Below are 9,906 nucleotides of genomic sequence, written 5' to 3'. Positions count from 1 at the left end.
CCCCCCCCCATATGTACTCGTCCTCACATATATGTGTGTGTGTATAATTTTATTTAATAAAATTAATAAAATAATAATATACCTTATTATTATTTTATTTAATAAAATAATAATATACATTATTATTTTTTTTGAGTATTGATTGTGAATATTATCTACACTCATAATTACTCATCCTCATTTTGTTACAAGCCCAAAAATTGTATAATGGAGAAATCAAACACTTTTAAGTGGTTTATTATTATTATTATTATTATTTCATTAAATACAATACTGCAGAAAGAAAATAGAAAATCATGACAGAATTTTCATTTTGGGTAACTTGTCCCTTTAAAAATACATACAAAAATATATATATGAGAAAGTTTTAAACGCAGGAATATTGGTTGTTAATAATATCTACACATGAAATGAAGAATACCGGGACAAGGAATTTTTGGAATGTTCCATGACGTCACCTCGCAGTGGCTGACAGCGAGGAAGGAGCTAAAAATTAAGGTATTTTCTTCGGCCAATGGGCGTCGCGGAAATATACTACCTCATGATTATTAATCACCCCTAGAATTGCGAGAGCACGGGAGGGGGCGGGACCCCTGGGGCGTCGCGTGCAGGGTGGTGCGGTGTGAACTGTTTGCGTTGCGCGACACTGTGGCTGTTGTTGTTGCGCTGATCAGCTGAACGTATGATACGCGCTTCGAGTTTGACAAGCAGGAGGGGAAGCCCTGTTGGCTCGCGAGCGTCCAAATAACGCCGAGAGAGGCGTCAGCGGCGATTCCGGTTGACAAGCGATGGGATACGAACCACGACACGCTGCCCTGAAGAGTAAATGGCTACAGCAACGCCAACCACTGTGTCAGGTATGGTGTAGCGTGTAAATGTTTTGTGTTTCTTCATATACGTCTTAGTCGATTAACGAGATTGATTTTGGTGAATTAGTAAGCATATTTAGTAAGTATTTTCCTTTGATAATGTATTGATTAGGCAGGGATAACATTTTGTAAGTCTGTTAGTAAAACTAGACGTGGCGTTTTGCAGGAATTACTGTTTTAAGTGAAAGTCGTAGAAGCTATTACACTTCTCATATGAAGATTGACTTCCTGTAAACAATGCGGCACGATATGAGTCAAATCAGCTGTCTGGATTGTTCAAACAAGTTGAGAAATGTAGCGCGAGCCCATGGTTTTGTCCCGACGGTCAGCCAGGAATAACGTTTTGCTACATTAGAGTAACATGGCAATCCACAGACCGCAGGAATCTGACGCTCTTATCTAATTCTTGGAAATGACTGAACATAGACGGAGTCCCCTGCTGTGTGTGGAGTATACAGTGAGCACTGGACGTTTGCTCATAAAGAAATGATGGTTAAAGGGGTAGTTCACTCAAAAACAGTTAATTATTCACCTTCATGTTTTTCCAAACTCGCATGACTTTCTTCCGTCGAACACAAAGCGAGATGTTAGGCGGTATGTATCATGTTAGGGACTGACAAGCCTCAGTCATCATCCACTTCCATTGTAACTTTTTTCCATACAGTGAAAATGAGGCTGTCATTGTTCCTAACATTTCATTAAATAAAGTCATGCATGGTAGAAACAGCACGAGGCTTTTTTTTTTAATTTTAGAAGAACTAATGTTTTGAACAGTCAAAAAATCTCTGGGGGGTAAAATAGTTAGTCGAACACGTTTTGTGAACGATTATGAACCATATGAAAAAAAAAAACTGGAACAATACATTCACTAATCCGGTTCTCGATTTTTGAAGTGTAAAGTTGGCATGAAAATGTACACTGTTTATTTTCTAAATGCATGTATAGATCTTATTGTGAACAAATTAATCTGTGCATGCTTCATTAAAAAAAATAAAAATTGACCTCGTAATGTTTAATGAAAATGTCATAATTGGACCTTTCGGTGAAAACGACTGACTTTTCAGGACTTAACCAATCATTTTGTCCATTTAAATCCTGCCCCTTCGAGCTCACGGTCATCTGCCTCCACTTTTGAATACAACGCCCACATCTCAAAATCCAGCCCACAACCAATGCATAGAACCTTAGAAGACCCTGCCCTATTTTTCTTTTGTGATAATCCATTTCACTCAGATGTATGTCACAATAAGGAAGAACAGATCTGTCGCTACTTCCGTTTCATTGTGACTTTAACATCAACACTGGTTTAAAAAGTGATGTTATAGTCTGGGAGGTTTGCTTAGAAAATATATCATAATTAACTTATTATGATCATCTTTCATATTGTGATTATATAATCATGCACTGTTCTTGATGTCAGGGACTATATGTTTGATACAGGCTGGTTTTGTTTGGAGTCAACTCTCTAATGTGATGCAAACAGTTTCCATTATATCAAGTAACATGAAGAACTTGGCTTCGTTTGCCTCTGACACAGTTGGCTAGAGCTAGTTTCCTTTAATGCAGTGTGTGGTGGTGTGGAGGGAGAGCTTAATGATATTATTTTTGAGTGTATCAGCACAAAGCGAAGAACTCTGCGATTGAGACATGTTATTGCTTGAACTAGGTGGCAACAGTGCTTGAGCAGAATCTAAAGGGAGGAATGGTGTTGGCCTCTTTCCTTTTTTTATTTACCGTAATGTCACGATTGTTTAAATATATCGTTAGCAACACTTTTGTAAAGAGGGACAGTTTGTTTTTCTGATACTCAGGAAAAATGTTTGGTTTTAGCCTGCTAATTTGGAGTTACACTGCAGTCCTTTTCCAAACCGCGGTATACCTTGAAACCGGTTATCGTCCCATGCCTAGTCTGCATTAAAGAATCCATTTGTTAAGCTTTAATCTTCTTTAAATGGACTAGAGACTAAATTACTCATTGTCTCTATATGCAGTGCATTAAGTTAGACCACTTTTAATTTTCATTACGAAAATGCAATTTAGAATATTTTTAAGTGACTTTTTGGCAACAGTGACTGGATACAAGGTGTTGCTAGCTGATGTGAGCAAACTTTCAGTTGTGATCATAGAAAATATTTATAATGCTTAGATGAATAGTTCACTCAAAAAAAATGATTTAGAAAATTGAAATTTTTCCCGTGGACTAAAAAATAATTTATGAAAATCTTCATGGGGTCTTTTTCCATAAAAAAAAAAACAGCTCATAGTGACCAAAATTTGTAAACAATCCAGTGATTGCATCAAAAATCGCATACTCTCCAAGTTTGTGAACAATATTTGAGAGAAATAGGCCTTTTGTGTACATAGAAAAAGTCTTAGATCTTTGAGTTCAGCTCATGAAAAATGGGGGCAAAAACAAAAGTGTTGCATTTATAATTTTGTTCAGTGTAATTTAAAGGGGTCATGACATGTTTTTCATCCCTGAGGTGTAATCATAGTATTACTAAAGGTTTTTGGACAAAAAGCATTGTGATTTATGACCTTTTTTCACTCCGTTTCTTATCCTTTGACTGAAACAGTCGGTTTTGGGGTGTTTTCCCTTTAAGAGCTCAGTGTAACCACCCACTTTTATGATTGGCTAACATCCATTACCGCCATTACCGATTACTGTTTTAAAAATGGTTTTTACATGAAATACATTACTTACAGTTTGTGGCATCGTTGTTGGCATGGCCTGATTTTTGAGCAAAAGTAAAGCCAGCATCATACTGCGATTTGTTCTCAAAACAGTCAACGGTGAAATTGAACACACGCGTAAATTAGCACTGACTTGACTGGGGTGTTCGCTAAAAATAAACTGAATCCATTTTTCTCTGACATCGGGAATCGGGATCCTTCGGCAGCATATACAAACATGTTGTTTTTCCACAGCCAGGAACGGCACATCGTCTGCCTGGCATTGCAATCTTTTTCAGTGTCACCAACTATATAGTAGGGTACAACCATACTAATAAGCAAAAATGACTTTAGATAAACTAACAATTGTGCTTCATTGTTTTTTTATTGCTGAAGAGTGTTTCTTCTCCTGCGTTCTACTGTACAGACGTGAATTTACTTTTGCTTCAGCCTGAGGTTTATTCATTACCGTTTTTGGTGTTAAGGGCTTTTACATTTGCTATAAATAGAACTTCTTATGTTAAAAACAATTTATTTGTAAAAAGTAACATATTTAAAAAGTAACGCAAAAGTAATGTAACGCATTACTTTCCATAAAAAGTAACTAAGTAACGTAATTAGTTACTTTTTTAGGGAGTAATGCAATATTATAATGCATTACTTTTAAAAGTAACTTTCCCCAACACTGGTAGGGAAGTATGCATATTCGGATGCAGCCAGTCTGATTCATGAATCGTTCATGAGTCTGATTTATGTACTGGGTCTGTTGAAAAATACTCATTCAAAACTGACTCCCTGCATTTGAATATGACTTCCCTACTATGCATGTTAGAAAGTATGCTCTTTGTACACTATATAGTGTGCAAAAAAATATGGTATATCATGGGCAGTATGTTTGAATACACAGTATTAATAAACAATTAGCGAATAAATACCTGGATGACATTCTACTTCCATTCTTTTTTTGTTCCACATAGAATGACATAAACATGAGTAATTACTAATTAATGACAGAATATAAATTTTTGGGTGAACTATCCCTTTAATAATTATCATAGATGGCCCTATTATATTGAAATAAACTATTTGTAAAGAAACAGAATTTTAATTGTGTATCTTCCTTCTAATGGTTTCATTAGAAAAGAGCATGGCACGGTCAAAAAAACATTTGTAACTTTCGTAGTCAAACTCTCTTGAAATCCACGGAGGTTGCAGAGGTTAACGGCCGCGTGTCGCCAGTAAGTGTGAGAGAATCTTTAATGACCATTGCTTTCCTCGTTAGGCAGGACACCACAGCACCTGTGGTGCGCTCTAACCGTCAGAGTAATGAGCTGTTGGCTGAATTTCGTCTTGAAGTTTTCCCTGGCTTTAACTGCTCCATTTACATTTCTTTCACATGCAAAATGGAGGACATGAAAGATATGTCTCAGTAAAACAATGGCATTGAAATTCACACTGTGAAGAAAAATAATAATGTTCTCTGCTGTTGTTAATGTCCTTTGTTTAATGCCAGCATGCCACAAGGGCACCATCAGTGGCGGATGGCATGAAGTGTTGTAGATCTGAGGAGGAACTCACTGGCCATTATCACAGTATGTACCTAGTGCCTTGTCCTTATTAGCCCTCACTGAATCTTTTTTCTCCTCTTCACCTTATTCTCAAACATATTCACAAACATAAACGCTTGTGGACATCAAGTTCACCGTTTGCTTCTCCCCCTGCCCACACTCCTGTAGCAAGTGTTTTTTTAAACTTAGAACAGGCTTACTTTACCTAAGACGTGCTGCAGTACAGATACTTGACACATTTCAAATGTTGCTTGAATGCAGAGACAAATTCCTTGAAATAACTTAAAGGGGTCATATGATGTGATTTCAATTTTTCCTTTCTTTTTGGAGTGTTACAAGCTCTTGGTGCATAAAGAAGATCTGTAAAGTTGCAAAGACTAAAGTCTCAAATCCAAAGAGATATTCTTTATAAAAGTTAAAGGAAGAGTAAGCGATTTCTGGTAGCCAGTGTTGATATTTGAAGAATATGATCATGCAGAATAAGCCATTAATATGTGCTTTATAAGTACTAATAAACAGCCAATATCCTACTAAAAAGCAACTAGTTAATAGTGAGAATTGAACCCTAAAATACAGTGTTGCCATAGTTTTGATTAATACTTTGAATTAGATTTTATTTGTATTGTCTGGTTTCACTTTAAAGTTAAAGTTTTAGTAAATTTGTTGTGTTTTGTGATTTAAAAAAATATATATGTATGTACAGTTTTTATTATTTTTTATTAGTTTTAGTATATTTAGTTTTAGTTATTTTAGAACTTAAAGTTAAACTAAATGAAAATGAGAAATGTTGCATTGGCAACTAGCTGAAATAAAGTAAGTTAATAATTTATTTTAAGTTATCATTTATGTTGTTTCAGGTAACAAAAATGTATTGTATTTAAGTTTTTAATTTTAATGATAATATTCCTGGTTAACTGTTTCTTAATGTTAAAAACTAGCGCTGTACACTGTAAAAAATGACAGTGACTTTAACGGTAAAAGACTGTAAAAATGCTACAGTAAAAACCAAATAATGTGTTTTTTTAAACTTTAAACAGCATAAACACATTTCATTACACCAAATACACAAAATAATGTTCTTTTTAGCAGCATCATATGACCCCTTTTATTTAAAAGCTGCTTGTGATGGGCTTTGGTTCATCATGTGACGTTCTCATCACCACCTGCATTTGGTGGTTATATGGTGCATTACAAAGGTACAAAACAGATTTCAGTACTTCAGTAGGTTGATATATTAACATTATATCAGTTAATGAAATTACGGTATTTAACTGTAAATTTAAGTTAAAACCGTAAAACCTAAAACGTTGCTACCGTATTTTTTACGGTAAAATTCCGGCAACCACAGCTGCCGTTTTTTTACCGTAGATTTTACGGAATTTTTTTTACCGTGTACATAACATTGCAGTTAATCGATTATGTTTATATCATGATTTCTGACCAGTCTTTACAAAGCAGAATGATACTGTAACATTATCAAATTTGGTCAGTGTGAATGAAAAGATATTCAGTGTGTAGAAATGTAGAGTACACTTAACTTTAACACATTTAACCATATTTAAATGCAATTTTTTTGTACTGCAGCAGTCAGTAGAATTTATAATATAATCTCTGTTCTTTAGGGACACAGTATCAGCAGCACAGTAGGAAAACCGAATCATCATCCTGTCAGGTATGTTATTGAAGAAAGATAAGAACTTAGCCGTAATCTTAAACAACCCAAACTGATTAAATGCCCAGTCATCACACCACACCGTTCCCTACTGAGGGTCCTCCAGTGACGTACGGCAGCCTCTGAAGAGAGGAGAAATGAATGGGAATGTCTGGGAAGGGCAGTAAGTGCTATAATTCCACAGTGAATGAGCCCGATGTCTCTCATCGAAAAATTGACACCTGAACACTCACTCTGTGCTGCCTCTGGTGTAGTAATGTAATAGCAAGAGAACAGGAGGTGATTGTCACCATCAAACTGCCTACCTCCCTCATGCTGGCATCCTGTTTATGAAGGCATTCCTGCTGCTGCTGAAGAAGAAGCGCATATACAGTTGGGCCCAAAAGTGAACAAAGCTAAAATAGTTTTTAATTTGAATTTAAAGTTGCCTACTTTTGGCGCTCTAGAGGTTAATAAACAAGCTTTCTTTTTACCAAAGAACATTGTAGCCGGAGCTACTTCTGTCTGTTTATGGATATGACGAGGGCAGTTGTCATCCCCAGGCCTAAAATGGTCCAAATATAAACACTTACATTTATAACATTACGTTACACATATAATGAAACTACATTACATGCGTACTGTCGCGATTCAGGATAAAACCAAAAACCAGTTTGGAAGATGGATTCATGATGTATTCTCTCATTATATAAATTTTGTACATTTTTAACCCAAAAAAAGTTACATAGTGTACCTTTAATAATAAATAAATTTTTTTAATATAATTTTGTTGTAAAGAAGCTAAATTTGAACATTTTGAAATTATACTTAAATATTAAATCTTTATTTAAAATTCTGCATCATTACTTCTTGCTTTTTATTTCATCAGTGTTTTTTGTAGTAAAATATACAGTATGTATATATATATGTGTATATATATATGTATATACTATTATAGCATTTATTACAATTTTTAAGCTTTTTTTTAGATTTTTAAAAATATGCGTTTATCTTTTAGTATTTTTATTTAATTTTCTATTTATCTTAAAAAAAAATTATTTCATTTTTAGTTGTAGTTATTTTAGTGTTTCAACTTATTTCAATTTCAGTTAGTTGCCAATCTAACATTTTATTTCAGTTACTGAAAATGACTTTTAATAGTTTTAGATAACGGTGACAACACTGGCTTCCACTAAAGCACGTTGATAATATAATATAATATAATTTGTAATAAATTTGTCATATTTAACATCTAATTTGTGTTAAATTAGTAAATATTGCAGAACATTTTATTCAACTTTCAGTTAACAAAAATAATTTTTAATAGTTTTAGTGTTAGTTAATTACAACACTGCCTTCCATTGAAACACAAGATGATAATATAATTTGTAATGTATTTGTCGCATTTAACGCATAGTCCTTCCACAACAGTTCCACATACCAGCTTGGGTACCATCACATACTTTACTACCCACATTCCAACCACACTCTCTGCATCGTACTTTCACAGGTCAATGGGTTTAGCTTCACGATGCTTAACATTTCGATGAGATCTTGTGTTGATTGGTTGGTTTTAGAGTTTAAAAACAATTTTTGTTTACAATTTTTTTTTTTTTTTTTTTTTTACAACTGTACAATTTCAAATGATCACAATCTTAAAAGTACCAATGTGACTATTGTTCAAATGTTGGTTTGACAAAGCAAATGGAAGTCATTAGTTTTCAATGAGAGTTATCGAATTAAGTTGACATGGGCGACCATTGCTGATGCAATGTGGGCGTGCCCACCAATGTGGAAAAAAGTTTTGAAAAGTTTAACTTTATGCAAATGAAAAACAAAACATTTGGAGTGCATACAGGGTGGGTTTGCTTATGCCTTGAAAATGCCTCATGTCTTTAAATTGCATCATTCTATCCGTAACACTTTAGTCGAATCATTTAGCCGCTTCTTATTGTGCAACATTTGGGTCAGGTGTTAGTGTTTGTGCTGTGCAGTTGTGTTGAACATCGTCTGGCATGATCCCAGGGGACTGTTGGCTACTAATGCTGATGAGGATTGCATTTCCTTGTCTGGTACAGGCAAGGATGGCTAACTCCCATAATGCAAATAACTATGTGCATGGCCAACACTAATGACAGCATAAACAATAACACATCATTGCATTCTATATTTTGTGTTGCATGTTTATTAAAACAGGCAGACGTAAATCAGGAATTATAGCTTGGGAGTTAATGAAGTAGGAGCAATAATTCCTCACTCTTCCATCAGGTCCCTTGTTCTTTTTAATACTGATGTGTTTTTTTTTATTTGTTTTTTTATTGGTGTTCTTTAAAAGGTTCGTATTTTGTCCTGCACAGTTTCAAGACATCAAATGGCTCCCATTTGTCAGAGGCTGTCCTAGGCTGTACCCCCCCCAAAAAATACTCCTATTGGCAAAAGTGGAATCGTCACAGTTTCTGCAGCGTAGTGACGACCAACTAAGCTGTGACAACTTAATATTAAAGGAATAGTTCCAAAAATGAAAAACTGATGAAAGTTTAGTTTAGTTTTGTTTTGCAGGCCTATTTCATTGCCACAACTTAATATGCATTTATATTATACCAGTGGCTAGTTCTCTTGCTCAATTGACCCTTATGTAGTCTGCATATAAATATTTCGGTCCAAGGATAGAATTTGATCCAATATGGTAGTTTTTGGATTGATGTACTTTAGAATTTCTTCCAGATGTAATGTGGGGTTTGGTGTTTGGGTTTTGTTTCATGTTCATGTTTTCCATGTCTTTTATTTTGTAATTGTTTCATGCTGTCAGTGTCATGCTTCCCTTGCCCTCATGTATCTCTGCCTTGTGTATGTGTCATGTTCTGATTGGTAGTCTTAGTCATGTGTCTTGTTTCCCATTGGTTTGTTCATGTCATGTGACCCTCCTTGTCTGCTATAAGTAGCCATCATGTTCCCATTGTGCCTTGTCGTGTATTGAAGTTGTAACCCGCTGTCTGTGAGTCTAGTCTGTTTGTGCCTCTTCAAATCTGTTCATGCCCAGTCAAGTCTGTTCATGCCTCGTCAAGTCAAGTCTGTGTTTGTCAAGTCAAGTCTGTTCATGCCTCGTCAAGTCTGTTCATGCCTCGTCAAGTCTGTTCATGCCTCG

General features: G+C 35.1%; 1 protein-coding gene across 1 annotated transcript in view; it reads left to right on the top strand.

Moving 5' to 3' along the window:
• The first annotated feature begins 589 nt into the window (after positions 1 to 589).
• Positions 590 to 9,906, top strand: part of LOC107755436 (transcription factor HIVEP3-like) — a 78,760-nt gene continuing 69,443 nt past the window's right edge. Inside the window, exon 1 of the mRNA XM_016572219.1 lies at positions 590 to 857. The gene's annotated coding sequence lies outside the window, so the exon portion shown is untranslated. The remainder of the gene's footprint in view (positions 858 to 9,906) is intronic.

Source organism: Sinocyclocheilus rhinocerous, unplaced genomic scaffold (assembly GCF_001515625.1).
Source record: "Sinocyclocheilus rhinocerous isolate Xijiao unplaced genomic scaffold, SAMN03320098_v1.1 scaffold11, whole genome shotgun sequence".
Lineage (NCBI taxonomy): Eukaryota > Metazoa > Chordata > Actinopteri > Cypriniformes > Cyprinidae > Sinocyclocheilus > Sinocyclocheilus rhinocerous.
Note: the sequence above shows the minus strand (reverse complement) of the source record. Positions and strands in the feature narration are given on the sequence as shown.